This window comes from Sander lucioperca, chromosome 23 (assembly GCF_008315115.2).
Source record: "Sander lucioperca isolate FBNREF2018 chromosome 23, SLUC_FBN_1.2, whole genome shotgun sequence".
Taxonomy (NCBI): domain Eukaryota; kingdom Metazoa; phylum Chordata; class Actinopteri; order Perciformes; family Percidae; genus Sander; species Sander lucioperca.
In genome coordinates this window covers 6,589,122-6,605,811 of record NC_050195.1, presented here as the reverse complement: position 1 = coordinate 6,605,811, position 16,690 = coordinate 6,589,122, and the positions used below count along the sequence as shown (strand labels likewise).

The 16,690-nt window shown below is 39.9% G+C and overlaps 1 long non-coding RNA gene across 1 annotated transcript; it reads right to left on the bottom strand.

The window, feature by feature from the left end:
* Nucleotides 1-222: 222 nt before the first annotated feature.
* Nucleotides 223-9,616, bottom strand: LOC118494376. The gene is made up of 3 exons (XR_004896507.1): nt 9,606-9,616; nt 6,065-6,074; nt 223-284 (listed from the first exon to the last, which is right to left on the bottom strand). It is a non-coding gene; the product is annotated as an uncharacterized LOC118494376 (long non-coding RNA).
* Between the last annotated feature and the right edge of the window lie 7,074 nt (nt 9,617-16,690).

Below are 16,690 nucleotides of genomic sequence, written 5' to 3'. Positions count from 1 at the left end.
CAGTGTCTTATTCCCCCGGACAAACATCACCAAAAAATGTTTCCCTGACAAGCGACTTCTTGTAGTTGTACAAATACTTGGTATCAAAGGCAAAAGTAGCATTGTTATACTGTTGTTCCTCTTGGACATCAAGGCAGATGGTTGGGCGTATAAAGCACGTGATATCGCAACCCGTTCTCACTCCCAACTCATATAATACTAATATTGGTACTAATATTGGTCAGTGGCTCTTAGCGTCAGATACCAATGCAAACATCCCCCTTTAGCATCGGTATGGAACGCACCTGGCAGAACAGTAGTCGACCGCGGCTCTGTAAGATGACGTAGTATTGAGAGCAACAACGGTAGCAACTAGTGGGAAAGACAGAAAATCTGCATAAGGAGGTTGGTTGGAGTGATGGATGGGTCAAACAACACAGGACTTCCACCCAGGAGACCGGGGTTTGTGTCCCATTCTTGTCCCACGTGTCACTGAAGTGTCCATTTTGTAACCCCACCCACGATCTTTTCCAAAACCTAACTGTCCCGTTCTTGTGCCTCATGTCAGATAAACGTACGTCCTGACCTAGAGCATCAGAAATTGACGCCAAGAGTCCCGAGCCAGAGCATCAAAAGTGATGCCGACCCAGAGCGTCAACAAGTGACGCCAAGAGTCCCATCCAATCCCTTCCAAATTTGTCACTAACAAACGCCAAAGGCACCTGACCAAGCGTCGCTTTTTTAAGCGCTGGTAATGAGAATGTGTTGGACTTTGACACCATTCATGCCCTGACTCCTGCTAACAGTCAGTACTAATTTTTTTTAACTAATAGTTTGGGAAATCCGCTTATTTGCTTTCTTGCCGAGAGTTAAATGAGAATAGTAATACCACTCTCCTGTTTGTATAGCAAATGTGAAGCTACTGCTAGCTGCCGCAACCTTCCAAAGGTACCAAAAAGCAACTCTAAAAGCTCACTAAACTCTCAGAAAGAAAGTGAATAGCTGAAGCGTATTTCCCACTCACTATTCTTTTAACCACATAGTTTTATGGAGTTTTCCCATTTAGTGAAGATACTTGAATTTGCACCCAGATTCACACATGGTAAATAGTATACACTTGTCATTTAAAACTATTACTGTCATCTCAATTCCGTGCAAAATAATGAAAACCAGCCATGGGTGGGGGGAAACCCCCTGACCACGGGTGGACGAAAACCCTTCTGTGGTGGTTTGGTCTATAAAAATCTTTCCAATCAGACCAACTTCGACAACCTTTAGTTGCTTTATGTGGTAGACCAACAACAACAAAAAACACTCACATTAATCATTTTTGGAGCGGTCATGTTTTTGGATGGCAGAGACAAACTTGCCCCCACTGAGTGTGTGGTGTGTGTGTGTGTGTGTGTGTGTGTGTGTGTGTGTGTGTGTGTATCACATCACTATGGGTGTGCCTCCCTGCCTGTGTTTAAGTGGGACAGATTCACAGTATCCTGTAACCTTGAACACAAATAAGGCCAAACGCTGCCAGAGTTATTTTTCACTTATTTCAGCACATGGGTCATTTGTTAAAAGTGTACCCTCCTTTTAACTCTGTGACCGATGCTGCCCTGCAGTTGCTTCTTCAGTCCCACAGTGAAAGTCTTCATATCTTCTGCTATAGAGCGCACCCTCTATAAGACATCAGTATGAACCAGCACTGGTCCCGGCGCTTTGAAGTTTGTTTCAAAGGTACATCAAAGGCTGCTGCAGTACAGATACACGGATGACACATCTATGGATGACACATCTACGGTGTGGTACACATCTCATTTAGTTACGCTGCATTTCAGAAATAATCAGTTTAATTGTTGTGATGGACATATAGGAACAGTAACATCACTATACTATTAATAGCATCTGAGCTTTAGAGGTTCGAGCTTGACAAATCTATACACTGATTTGTTGTTTAAAAATACATCAAAAAGCTAATTTGACATTCTAAGACTATACTATTACATTTAACACTCTCATTTTCATTAACTGTTCCCACCCATGTCACACAACGCCTCACGCCATCTGCTGCAAACTCCAGCAGCCTGTCACTCACCTGTCAGCTATGTCAAGACTCCCCTCTCTCACACACACACACACACACACACACACACACACACACACACACACACACACACACACACACACACACACACACACACAGAAAGTAATTAACTCCTCAGCTTCAGAATCCACTGACAGGCAATTATAGTGTTTGAACATAGATGAACACACACTCCAAAGCAGACCATGTATCTTAGATAGCCAAGTGTTTCATCAATTATGAATGTTTCTGAATGTATATATGAATTTCTAGAAGTAGGGGAGGCGTATGCAGCTGACCTTTCACCGCTGCAGATACAGGCCCTTAACAAACCACAGAAATAACCACAGAGATTAAGAGTTAGAGAAAACGGCTATAATCTATATTTTTAGAATCACAATGTATCAAATGACATGTGCAATGTGAAAGGGGTCGCTCGCACTGACGAACATACAGAGAATAATCACCCGATAAGGCAGTACTTCTGCAGTTTCCAGGGTACACGGAATGTTTAACTAGTTAACTCAACAAAAAAATGTTTGTGTTAAGGAGGAAAATAAACGGCCAAATTAGTGTGATGCTGATGTTTACTCAGTAAGATGCTGATCAACCTGAGTCAGTTGTAAAACGTGTCATAAATTTGAGTGTGTGAAGCAAGAAGAGAAGGTAAAATATAGGGGTGTGCAAAAAAATCAATTCACATTCGTATTGCGATTCAAGCTCTACCGATTCAAAACTGATTCATAGAAAAAAAAAAAAATCGTTTTGTAATGCCGTGTATACTATTGTCCTGAAATGAGTTTAGCTCGCCATTCCCATAGATGGCGCTGCGTCGAATTCACACTGGGCACTTGTTATGATCAAAAGAAGAACGAGTGCAGCAGAAGTAGTTTAGTCGGCGCTAACAATGGCAAACCTCACAGAAAAAATTATTCAACCTGCTCCATCCTCATTGAAGGCGAGAGTTTGGGCACATTTCGGCTTTTATAACCTCGTGGGGAAGACGGGACTCAAATCATGCTATATGCAGGCTTTGCAAGGCGAAAGTTAAGTATTTGGAAACACCACAAACTTGAGAACTCACATGGTACGCCATCACCCAGAGATTAACATTAAAGACGTGGACGAACAACAACCTGAAGGACCTAACATACCAGTCAACCAACGCACTCTTTCAATGCTCTAAACTCCCACCGAACTCTGACCGAAAAGCTCTTTTTATTTAAAAGTTTTATTTTATACTTGAATTAAATGTATTTGAAAGCTGGCCAAAGCTTGGCACTTTGCAGTTTTTAGTTGCAAAAGTTTTTATTTTTGTATGAAGACATATAAAGTAATATCAAACTACATTTAATTTGTTGTTTCTTTTCTTTTAAATTGTATGTCTACTGCAATCACAGGGTCAAAGTAACTACATTTATATACTGTGAATCGTTTTTTAATCGAGAATCGTTTTTTTTAATCGAAAATCGATTTTGAATCGAAACGTGACATTTTCTGAATCGTGCACCCCTAGTAAAATAGTGTGCTAAGATTAATTAACAGTTAAAATTGTTAACTATTAACTAACTGACAGTTAACTATTAATGATTTACTCAGTACTAATAGTTAAAGCGTAACTCTCGCCAAAATGCAACCTAGGGTCTTTTTGTGAATGTACCCGAGTCAAACTTTCGTTTAAAAGCATATTTAGGACAGAATCGTCACTTTTAAGATTTACCGTATTTTCATTTTTCAGTCAAATGGCCTTTTGAATGGGAGTGCTAGGGGCACTTTTATCCTAGCCTCAAAATAGCTACTTTTAAAACACTAAGAAGGCTCGACACAACATGAAACTTTGCTCGAAGTATGACCAGGGGTTCTACACCTTAACGAAAGCATTGACAACATTGTTTGTGTACACAGAGTTTACTAAAAAGAAAGGTTTTGAGCAACTCACTGTAGCTGTTGTTCTTCCGGTCGTCGCCGTCCATCTCGCAAGTCAACAATAGTCGAGGGAGGAGAGTAAAGATGGAAAGTTCCAAAAGCTTCGTTCCATATAAATGCACAGATAATTCGTTGTTTTGTCGTTAGTGAAACACAATATTGGCCTTGTAGTTGAAAAAGGAGCCTCATATAAGAATGACATTTCCTCCTATTGAGTCCGTTCATTCACATTCGGAGATCGCCTATTTTTGACTGGGAAAATGGCGGATAGCGTAAACAACAACTGCTCAAAACCTTTCTTTTTAATAAACTCTGGGTACACAAACAATGTTGTCAGTGCTTTCGTTAAGGTGTAGAGCCCCTGGTGATACTTCAAGCAAAGTGGCTGTACGCTGCTCTACATCGGAGGTGGGAAACCGAAACCACGACAGAAATACACGGAGCACAAACGTGACACGTCTGCCGCAGCATGTCGACAGCAGAGCACGGCCATTATAAACCTGAAGCTGCACAGACTACTAATAACCAACTATTTAATAACTATTAACTAACTCACTATTAACAAACTGACTAACTATTAATAAGCTAACAGATAATTACTAATTAACTACCTACTAACCGTTACAAAACTATTAACTAACTATTTACTAACATGTAACTAACTTAATTAACTATTAGCTAACAGACTCATTAACTAACTAAACTATTAGCTAACTATTAACTATCTATAAACTAACTATAATAGGTAACTATATGTAATGGATAAACAGATAAGCTAAAAATGACTAGGTAAAATAGTTAGCTACATTTCATCGATACACAATTGAAATAGTTACATAATGAATAAACATTTGAAAATGTTAGCTAAAAGTTATGAATAAATGGTTGAAAAGTCCAGTTTTTCCAAGCAGAACAGCAAACGTGATCAAAGTGAAAACTGACAATTGTATAAAAAAAATATTGAAATAATATCCACTTTAGTATTAATAGTATTAAATAACATCCAGTTTCTAATCTATTCATACAATAACTGACTGGTGTCAATGTAGGGGTCTTTGAGCTCAGCTGACAGGGCTGGTTTAGAGGACTTAACCACATCAGCAAATACAGTTATCCCGTGGATCCTAAAGTTAATACCTGCAGGGCAAACAAGATAAGATCAGTATTTCCAATGTGTTATATTCATCTGAGATTCATTTCAAATTGTTTTTTTTCCCAGTAAGTCTGATCTGGGACATCGTTCAAGGGATGAAAAATAGTAATAATCACCAAGTGGCAGATGTGAATATCATGAATGCACCTTGGAAATCTGATATAGATTGAAAGGGTTCGTATGGTTCTTTTTCATGTTAATTCCTGGCTTAATCTACTGTATTTCTAAAAGCCCATCAGATATTAATAAAACACATTTGTCCTAGTTACTAAGATCATCATCTACCAGCTGGCGGCTAGTAAGCACAGTGATTCATTTTCAAAAAACTAGATGTATTGCACTCAAAAGTTATCCAACATTCACTGCTTCTTCTGAAAGCTTCGTTCAAGATGAGGCTTAAGGGGAGATAAAGAAAATGACTGTGGTCACAGGAGCATTGTGGGTTCTCAAAACATCTATGGTGACTTCTGTGGAAAGTCTAAATAAACTATACAAAACTTAAGTAAATGCATGGACGATACATCTTGGAGAGCTACTGTGCCCCTGCATACTTTGATCTGATTTAAATGACTACCCTGAACAAAACGGCCTCTAATTATTTTTGTCTTTGAATCTGAAATGAGAATACCTCTGGGACTCTGGAGGAGGTCTGACAGAGCTGCAGCTGAAAGTCATTTTCTCATTTCTCTGTGCTCCGTAAGCTTGTGCTCCCCAAACACAGCGACGATGAGAACCAAAAGGATTGGATGCTAGATTAAGTCATGCATTTAAGGCTTGTGAACAGAGAAAGGCCTTGAGTCAAAGTGTAATTTCTACGTTCCCTAAGAGTTTACCTGCAGTTGTTTCCAAATGGCCGCCACCTTTTGAAACGTTTACTCAGCTTTCTTCATAAACTCATCACCACTGTGTTAGAAATGAAGAAGAAAAAAAACCTGGCACAGTCTTTCATTAACACTTCCCTCTCAGAGAAAACACCATGGCAGTCTGCCATGTCTCTACTGAATCATTATATTCATTGCCACAACCAGTGGAAGTGCATGGGGGGACAGCAGACAGAAATATCTCTCCAGAGGCTAACTCCAGCCCTGCAATTCTCACCCCTCAGATTCGTGGCTCACCTTGACATTTCCAGCTAAGGACACTGACTGAGGGCTTTGGATTTTTCCTGGCTTTGTACGTGTGCGTGCCATTTCTGTGATTGAACTAATAACGGATTCTTAGATGTAATTGTGCAGGTCGGCTCAAGATTTGCTGTTCAAGAACTCTCAGTAAAATGACTTTGTGTCCCCAGTGTTTTCTACAAATACTATAACTTCCCCTATTTCTTTTTCTTGAACAGTCTGCAGCATATTAGCATACAGTAATTAGGTTTCTATATAAGTTTAAATTTGGAGTCCGCCATTCCTAATTACATATACATGCATGGGGGACTCACATGAAACGACTCATGCATGTACTTCAACGTGCCTGTTCGTGAGTCATTGATAGAAGCCTCCCTGTGTATTGATCACTCTCTCCAGCCAGGAGAGAATAAATTTACTGCTAATGCAAACTGCTGCACCTTCATATTAAAAGCGTTCAACTGGGTGCTGTTATTGAGAAGCATCCACAAGAAACACAATGTATTCGTTTCCGAGGTTAGCACACCCTGCTATTGATCACTAAAAAAAGTTCTACAAAAACAATTCTCTTGCACTTCTGGTAAGCATATCGTTTTCAATTCTTGCCAAGGAAGGAGTCACGGTGAGATGTTAGATGAAAAGCTGCAGGTGACAGGTGACATTTTTCAAAACATAATCAGGGTAAACAACTCATTTCACTATGCCATGCTGTTATGTTTATGAAATCTTAAATGAGTTTGACATTTTGGGAAATACTATTATTCACTTTCCTGACAAGATTTAGATCAGAAGATCAATACACCTCTAACATCTGTATGGTAAATGTGTAGTTACAGCCAGCAGGCGGTTAGCATAGCCAGGGTTTCTCCTGGCTTAGAATGGGCCTTTGGGGGGACACATTAAGTGGGGTGTCTGGGGGTCCTCTCCCAAGAAATCTGGAGCGTCAAAGACTTCATTTCCTGCATTTTTAAGCACCAATTTATGTTTAAAATTTCTTTATGTGGCTTTATGTAACTTTCAGTTTGTGTTGATTCTAGCGGCCGCTTTGTACAGGTAGTGTTTTTACCACACCTGCTGTTGTAAAGATCTTTTCTTTACGGTGCTGTATTGCCCACTGTATTACCGAGTTATCGTTATGGGGAGATCATATAGTCAGAAAGAAAATTATTCATTTACAAAAAGAGAAAAAGTTACAGATGCATCGTTGCATTTCAAGTGTTGCATACGGTAACTTAACCTACTTTGGATGTATTGTATATATATATTATATTGTGAGCTAAACCGGGTATCACTGTCACTGTGTCAGGAGCCAAAGCATAAGAGATTGTTGTAGCAACCAAGGTAATAATAACTTAAGATTTATACAGCGCATTTCATGAAACCCACGGACACTTTACACAAGTAACGTTACAGGTTACAAGGGAAAAGAAAATAGTAGGCCAACACAAAATGGACTAAAAGGAATAAAACGTCTGCGCTAAATAGAAGAGTGGCGGAAATTAATGTTGGCTACTGACGTACAACCACATCCCCATTGTAAAGTTATTTTATGAATGAAATAGATGTATTACATACCTGAGGGCCAATTCAGGGTCGGTTTTGAACAATTTACAATCCCGTAATTGTCTCCATCTGTTAAAAGCCCAACCGAAGTTGACTCGCATTATCGGCCCTTGTCTTTCACGTTCCCTTTCCCGTTTAGTTGTTTGTTTAATTTCCTTCTTTTCTGTGATTTTCTGCCCTGCCACAGTATCAGCCATAACTACAGCAGATAACTTCTAAAAAAACATTAAAATGCAATTAGGCCTATTTAGATAAATCTCCTGCTACCCTTTACCTGGCTCAGCTGGCTGGATACGCTAACACAGACTTTTCCGGTGTTACAAAGAAATCTGTGACCCATCAGAATGTGTGCTCTATAGTGCCATCTACTTGCCGCAAATCATTTTGTGACTTTACGGGGAAATCTAACCCAGGCAGAGGCCTTCTTTTCACTGTTAGTCTCGTTTGCTGTTACAGGTCATTTAAGACCATTGTATGAAAAATGACAGAGCTTCACAAACATTAAAAAGTTACATATAGTCACTTTAATGTCTAGGAAAACACAATATTCTGGTGGCAGGTGACAATTCAAAATATAAAAATGTAACGGTAATATTGCAGTAAGGGGGCTTTCACATACAGGAACTAGGCCCAGATCCAACTACACTTGACCCCAAAGGTGCTTGACGGTAACTTTTTTTCCAAAGAGCACGTTTTGCTTATAAGTTAAAGGAGCACGCCGACTTATTGGGACTTTAGCTAATTCACCGTATCCCCCAGAGTTAGATAAGTCCATACATACCCTTCTCATCTCCGTGCGTGTCGTAACTCTGTCTGATGCACCCACCGCTAGCCTAGTTAGCACAGATCCTGGAGGTAACCGGCTCCAGCTAGCCTACTGCTCCCAATAAGTGACAAAATAACGCCAACATTTTCCTATTTACATCTTTTGATTTGTATAGTCACAGGGTGTACAAATAAGGTCACATGAGACACAGCCATCTTCTAACTGTATACAAACTGGGAACTATATTCTCAGAAGGGGAAGCACTGCTACTTCTGCTACTTGGGCGGAGTGATTTGCTCGCAGCACCTGAGAAGCCCCGTGGTGAGGAGCAGAGAGTAACAACGGTGCTTTTCAGGTGTTTCGGAGTGATTAGCGCAACACCTGAAAAGTTACCCTCTGCTGTAGGCCGTTGAGAACAGGTTCTCATTTGCAACGGCGACCTGGCCAAGAAAAGCGTAGGCGTGCAAGACAACAAATAGTTTCACATTCAATACAGTACAAGAATACAGAATACAAAATGCTACATAAAGTGCAGAATAAGTGGGCATTACAAATGCCGGCACGTAGTGAGGTGCAAGTAAGTCGATGGATGTGCAATAAACATGAGCAGATAGTCTATATCAAAGCTGAGATGGTGCAAAGAGACAATAGTGTAAAGAGTCAATAAACAGTTAGTCTAGTGGTCTAGTTAGTGAAGTAGATCAGTTGTAACACAATGTATATGAATAGACAGTCTAGATAAATGCTGAAGTGTAGTGGAGAGTCAAAATACAGTTAGTGCAAGTTGCAGTCTATTAAGTGATGTAGATCAGTAATAACACAGTAAGCAGTAATATGAATGCTGAATGTAGAGAAGAAGACAATATACAGTTAGTGCAAATGGTGGTCTAGGTAGTGATGTAGATCAGTAATAATACAATATGCCAGAACAGACAGTCTGTATAAATGCTGGGATGTAGTAAAGAGTCAGAGTACAGTTAGTGCAGGTGTGGTCTAGGTAGTGATGAAGATCAGTAATAACACAGTATACCAGAATAGACAGACTATATACATGCTGAAATGTAGTAAAGAGTCGATATAGTCTATATACAGTTAGTGCAGATTGTGGACTAGATAGCGAAGTAGATCAGTAGATTGGCAAAAAATTGTGTGGCAACAAAGGTGGGAAGAAAATAACGGTTGAGCAAACAAGGGCAGATGAAAAGAAAGTCCTGCTATGAATGCCTTCTGTTTTTTTTTTTATGAGCACACTGCGCTAAATTCCTAGCAAGTTTCATGGCAATAAAGTATTGAATCTTGAATCTATTACTGTTGGTGTAAAGTGATACTTGTAGCTAATTTGTACAATACGTGAATGAAGTGTGATGTTTTCTATTTTGGAATACATTTTAAAGCGACCATATTATGCTCATTTTCAGGTTCATAATTGTATTTTGAGGTTGTACCAGAATAGGTTTACATGGTTTAATTAAAAAAAAAAAACCACCATATTTGTGTTGTACTGCACATTGCTGCAGCTCCTCTTTTCACGCTGAGTGTTGAGCTCTCTGTTTTAGCTACAGAGTGAGGCATCACACTTCTATCCTATCTTTGTTGGCAGTCGCACATGGGCAGTAGCTAGGTACCGGGCTACTAGCTAGAAGCTAACGCTGCTAGCGGTTAGCCACCTCATTCTCAATGGCAAAACACTGCTACAACACACACGAGTTCACCCTAATCTACAAAAGAAATTGTATAGAACTACTTACATGTCCCTGTTTTGCAGGTATTCCACGCAAAGTTGGAAGTGCGCCCTCGTTTAGAAGAAGTCTCCTGGCTGATCCTGCCTTGTACTGACCGAAGTTGGAGAAACAGCTAGCTGATGTGGTATTAGCTAAAGTGGTTAGCACACACCAAATGTTTCGGCCGATGACATAGATAGCCCTGCCGATTTTGACCAGCTCACCCGTAGACTGAAGGCAGGATACATTCAGAAACCCGTATCTCACTTAAAACAGCATGGATGTTTTGTTTTTCCAAGTTTATATGCGTGTGCAAGCACCAGAGACACAAAATAACACCCCAAATCCCAGAAAAAGTGATTTTTTTCATAATATGGGCACTTTTAAGTTATTTATATAAGCAGGTTTGTAAAACTGAAACTAATTTAATGTTGTAGTCATATCCAGGTGCATTTAGTGCTTTTATCTCTACAACTGTAAAACACAGTAGCCAAGTGCAGTGAAGAGTTTTCTCATTTGCACTCTCTCCTGGGGTTATTCTCCATGGAGTGCATGGCGCCTGTAAATTTGTCATCTGAACAGCAGGAGATAACTGCTGTGCTTTCTTGGTTTTCAAGCCTCTGAAGCCTACCTTTGATTTTCCTCTGCTCTCAGCTTTGCATCGATACCATCTGGCAGGGGTAGAGAGCCAGTGAGCTGAGGAAGAGTGGAGGGGAGGGGAATCATGGAGTAACTCCGCTGTCTGATTAATCATGCTAATGAGTGATGAGGGGTTAGAAGTCCATTAACCTGTTCAGAAACGCCACACAGACTGCCTCGCTTCTGGGGGGCTTAGAACTGACGAAGCACAAGCCACAGATGTGGGGGAAAGCCAAAAAAACTGGAGGCAAAGTCAGGAACGAAACACCTGTGCTGTTGATGGGATGAGCAGAGCTGACAAAATACGGATTCATCCCTCCTCCTATGCAGCACACAATCGGCCCTCCCACCAATTCAAGACTGCTAGGAAATCTGCCTCTGAGGGGTCAGCTGTGTCTACATAACAGGAAAAACAAGAATAATCCTATGCTTGGCTGACATGTGGGCTAACATCACCGAAATAGCAGCTGTATTAGGTGGCCGGTGTTTCCATTTAAATCATAATGAGCTGTGAGATTACAAAGGCAGCACCCGATGGTGGTTTCTAGTTTTCTCTTGTCAGAAGCTTGATTTCTCTGTTATAGCTGGAGGCATCGAGCAAAATAGCACCAATATTTCCGACATGCAGGCATCGTAATTACTTCCAGTACATCTCTGCAAATGAAAGTATAGATTTTTGTCCTTCCTTTTCTTTTGTTTCTTTGTTGTGTCTCTTGTTATTTTTGCATCATTTAGAGGTTACAGTTGAGGACAAGTGAAATTCGACCAAAAGGCCATTTGTTGCTGATGTTTTACAGTTTCATTTTTGTTAAATTGTGTGAAGGAAAATGCCACAGCTATCAAACTACGGTTGTTCTCATATTTCAATTTGATTCTCTTGAACAAGTGAGAATGCTGTTTTTGTGACCACTACCATTTATCAAAGCCACAGCCTAAAAAGGACATGGAAGTGATTCTTTTTTTTTTTTCTCAACACAAAAAGCAGCCCTGCTGAGTGTACAGTGTACAGGCCTTCAGACTGCCATGGATTTCTTTCACAGGGGATATGTCATAGAGCTTTTATGTAGAGATTTAAAAAAATAAAATAAAAACTGGCAGACGGTAGCTAATGCAACTGTAAATCAGATATATCGAGTCACTTAATGTGAGTTGAACCTAAAAATAAAAAAAGTCTCTTAAAGCAGAAATCCGCCTTCAAACACAAAGCCAGTGGAATCCTAGAAATATGAGAGAGATCAATATTTGTGAACAATTCGTCCCACAGCCAGGACACAGTTTACCACGGTTTCTTGAAGCCTTCAAGCAATAAAACTCATCCAGTGGAAATAACCTGAAGATTTCATCCAGTTCTTCGACCTGGTATCAAAGTTCATCGTGCCCCTGGCTCTGCTGTTTCCATCTTTGGGCAAATTGATTTGTTTGTGTTGACAAATCCAAAATTGGGGAGAAAAAGGTTACATACTGTAAATGCACTAGCCTCTGGACCAACAGTCTAATATCTAAGCCGGCCTTTCCCTCGGTCTTTAACCATAATGTCAACTGTACTTCTAGCTTACTGTGCATTTATCCTGCTTTTAAATATACAGTATGCACTGGCTGGCTCCAATCAAGTGACTTTATTATATATGTTGGCCTCCATTGCGGGCATACTGTATTTAATGTAAAGACAATTTAAAACAATACAATTATGTGCAATTAGCCTTCCTATGGTTATCTTTTGCATTGACCTTGTTGGAATTTATTTGGTACATTACTCCAGATTGGGACATTTTTGTATACAGACCAAAGGCAAAGTGAATCTTAGAAGGGGTGTGATCACATACATAGTCAATCGAAGAATCTATGATGCGAATGTGAATGTGAAAAGATGGCATAAGTTTAGGCGAAGATGCGATTCTAGCCTCATCCACTGCATGGGAGACAGTTGGTTTTATAGAAAAGCTCAAGGAAGTGACTGGGAGCTACAGGGCAGTTTCGTTCTTTAAAGGAACACGCCGACTTATTGGGACTTTAGCTTATTCACCGTAACCCCCAGAGTTAGATAAGTCCATATATACCCTTCTCGTCTCCGTGTGTGTTGTAACTCTGTCTGACGCCCCCAGCGCTAGCTAAGTCTAGCACAGATCCTGGAGGTAACCGGTTCCGACTAGCCTACTGCTCTGAATAAGTGACAAAATAACGCCAACATGTTCCTATTTAAATGTTGTGATTTGTAGAGTCACAGGGTGTACAATAACACAGCCGTCTTCTAACTGTATACAAACTGGGAACTATATTCTCAGAAAGGCGAAGCACTGCTACTTCTGCTGCTTGGGCGGAGTGATTTGCTAGCAGCACCTGAAGCCCTGTGGTGAGGAGCAGAGAGTTCGCCTGGAGTTCGCTCAGAGTTGGAGTAATAGAGTTTAACAATTACTAGATAGTAAAAGCATAGTGACCTTGTTATTTGTACACCCTGTGACTATACACATCACAACATGTAAACAGGAACATGTTGGCGTTATTTTGTCACTTATTCGGAGCAGTAGGCTAGTTGGAACCGGTTACCTCCAGGATCTGTGCTAGGCTTAGCTAGCGCTGGGGGCGTCAGACAGTTACAACACGCACAGAGATGAGAAGGGTATGTATCGACTTATCTAACTCTGGGGGATACGGTGAATAAGCTGAAGTCCCAATAAGTCGGCATGTTCCTTTAAATCTTTTTTAGAACCTAAAAATGCTGCTTTAAAACACTTATTAAGCATACAGTAAATCCCATTGAGGTATTTTGAGTCTGTATCAAGTGTTTCCAGGTTTTTATAAGGGGTATTATAGACTAAATGTTCTGGTCCAGATGGCTTGCTTCACCAAACCCGAGGTAGTTGGCCAATTGTATCAGTGGACTCATTTAGATGATGACCGCAATAACTTGTGTTGTAATTTTAAGTAACAATATTTTTTAGGGTTACAGAAACAGTTGGGGTTAATGGCCGAGTTATTATTTATGCATCCCTGTGGGGGGATTTGTCCTCTTGCATTTAACCCATCCTAACTATTAAAGAGCAATGTGCATCCACATTACAGCACCAAGGGACCAACTCTACTTCTGAGGAAAGTGCTTTGGTCAAGGGCAACTTTGGTAGTATTTAAAATACCTACAGCACAGTGGCATGCATGTATTTTAATTTAGAAAAGAAACAGAAAACAGAGACATGCAAACTCAACACAGGGCTAAGATTTGAAAAGAGGGCTTTCTAGGACACTAAGATTCAGATTTCATTTTCTTTAGCTCACTCGAGTACAGCAGAACCTAATTTCCTTGAATACCCAGATTTGAGTTTGCTTTGCTTTGTGCTTTGGTTTTGTAAATTCAGAGTTTTCCCATAACTGATGCTATCACCAGGCCCTGTATGCAAACTTTCCACTTCTGTTCTTTTGATAAAAAAAAAAAAAACATCTCACAACACAAACAGTCTTTGTATCGGTGCAGATGAAGAGTGACTCATTTGTGCATACTGCTATGAATAGAATACCCTGCCTGTAAACTTACCGCAGCACTGATCTGTGTCTCGATGTAACAAAAGCGTCACAGTGCAAAAAATATATATTCATTAAAAGGGCATAAAGATTCTTCGCCTGGTCAATGCTGCTGTGTAAACTAATCACTTAGTCCAGCAGAACAAGCTATTTAGAAATGTCAAGGCTCAATTAAACAGAGTTCTTATCTTTCCTCTGCAGATCTGAGGTGTCCCAGATTACTGAATCTGGTTTGTCCAAATAGTGACCTCCCTTAAGGCTGTGCAGGATACTTTGCTCTGAAATGGCTTTATATTCAGGCAACAATTTTTCCCCTTTTTCCATTATTTTCAATGTTATGACCTTCCAAACACAAATTGTGAACGGTTTCTAAAATTGGTTTACCTTTCATATTGTCCCTTGTATTAATTCCCTAATTGTGGTCCACAAAGCAAAAAGTAAACAGAACATATCACACAGAGGGAGTGCTTAAAGGCAGCCCAACAGCACTGTTAGCTCAGTTGGTAGAGGAGGCGCACTCTTTGATGTCTTCATCTGTCCTGTGAAAATAAAATCCTAAAAATGCCCCCCCCCCAAAAAAAAAAAAAAAAAAAAAGGCAGCCCAACAGCTCTAACATAAAAAAAAAACCTGTCACAAACCCAACATGGCCAATATATCACTCAATGCACTGTATTTTTGGTCCAACCACGATAGGATGCAGGCCAGGAAATCTGGGCTCGGACATAGGGGGCTGAACATTGGATCTGTTATTTATCACTATAACCGTAAAACATGGAGGCAGACCAGGGAGGAAAGGGAGGAGGGAGGGAGGGAGGAAAAGGCAGGAGGGAGGGTGGGAGTAGTCATGTTAGGAAGAAGCCCATATCTCCAATGGAGTGATTGATGGGGATGAGGAATCAGTCCTGTCATGGTGCAATTACACCAGTTGTACAGGATGTGTATGAAGGACAGAGCAGGAGAGTACAGACTAAGAGGATGAAGTGATTCATGCCGAAGGAAAGCACTGCAAAACAAATGATGTTATGGTCTTGACCTTGTAACGGAACATGATATCATCTCTCCTGTTAATTTGAAATGATTCCCTGCCTGGGTGCATTTTTTTCATGCCGCAAATTTGTTCATTAAAATTTGTGTGTCACAGCAGGGACGGGTTTAGTCTGTTTGCTTAGTCCTTTTTGCTCCTGTGTGCTTTGCCTTGGCAAGTCATCAGCTGGTGTGCAGCTCCAATTTACAGGAGGTGCAGATCTAAACATGTATGCATTACAAAGGTACCATGTGGAGACCACTAGTATAGCGCTACAGAGCAGTGTTTTTACGAGTGGATCCCCGCTTCTTGTTGCATGCATGCTTACTCAAAGGCCATCAGTTTCAAACTATTCTCAGCATTTGGTGGCACTAATGTTATTAAGCATAGCAATGTACCAGTAAAAGCAGTGAAAGTAAACATAAAAATGCAGGATTTAAAATATTTATCATTTTTGCAAATGTTTTTTGAGAAGGGACAGTTTTGCTTAAAATGTTAGACGTCAACGATACACACAATGCGTAAACCTTTGTTTACAAGAAAAGTCCACAGAGCACCTTTAATATCACTAACATGTTAGATTAAGTCACAACAACGCTTGTCTACAAATGTCTCTCTCCCAAATTTGGTGGCCTCTCGCACATTTCTTTGCCACTATTTCATCATATAAACTGATCTTAATTATTGCATATTTTAATGAGTTTGCCTTTCTGATTGTAAATGTTGTGACTTATTGTAAAGGAGAATTAGGCTTCTTGTGTGTTTTAGCACACACAATCTGTAAATAGCTATTTATATTTCAATACATACCTATTCCTGACTGATCAGAACTTTTGTAATAAGAATCATTAGACCTTATCAGCACCCCCTGCACCCCTACTTCCGACGTCTAATTCTCTCAAGTGTTTTTCTAGCAGTTCATTTTTAATATTATTCCTAACTGACTAACAATAGAAATTATAACAATTGGTAAATTGGTTAAATTACAGACAAATTCATCCACATAAAATACATTGTTTTTTTGTAGATAAAATACAAATTTATCAAAAATAACCCTAGCCCCAAACGAGTCTAATGAACAACAGGCTACATACTGTACACATAAAGTGGATTGCTGAACTTGAGCTTGAGCATCTATCTGACACTAAATCATAACAATTCCACGCAACTTAAGTATTTTATTATTAATATATATAATACTAAGAAAATT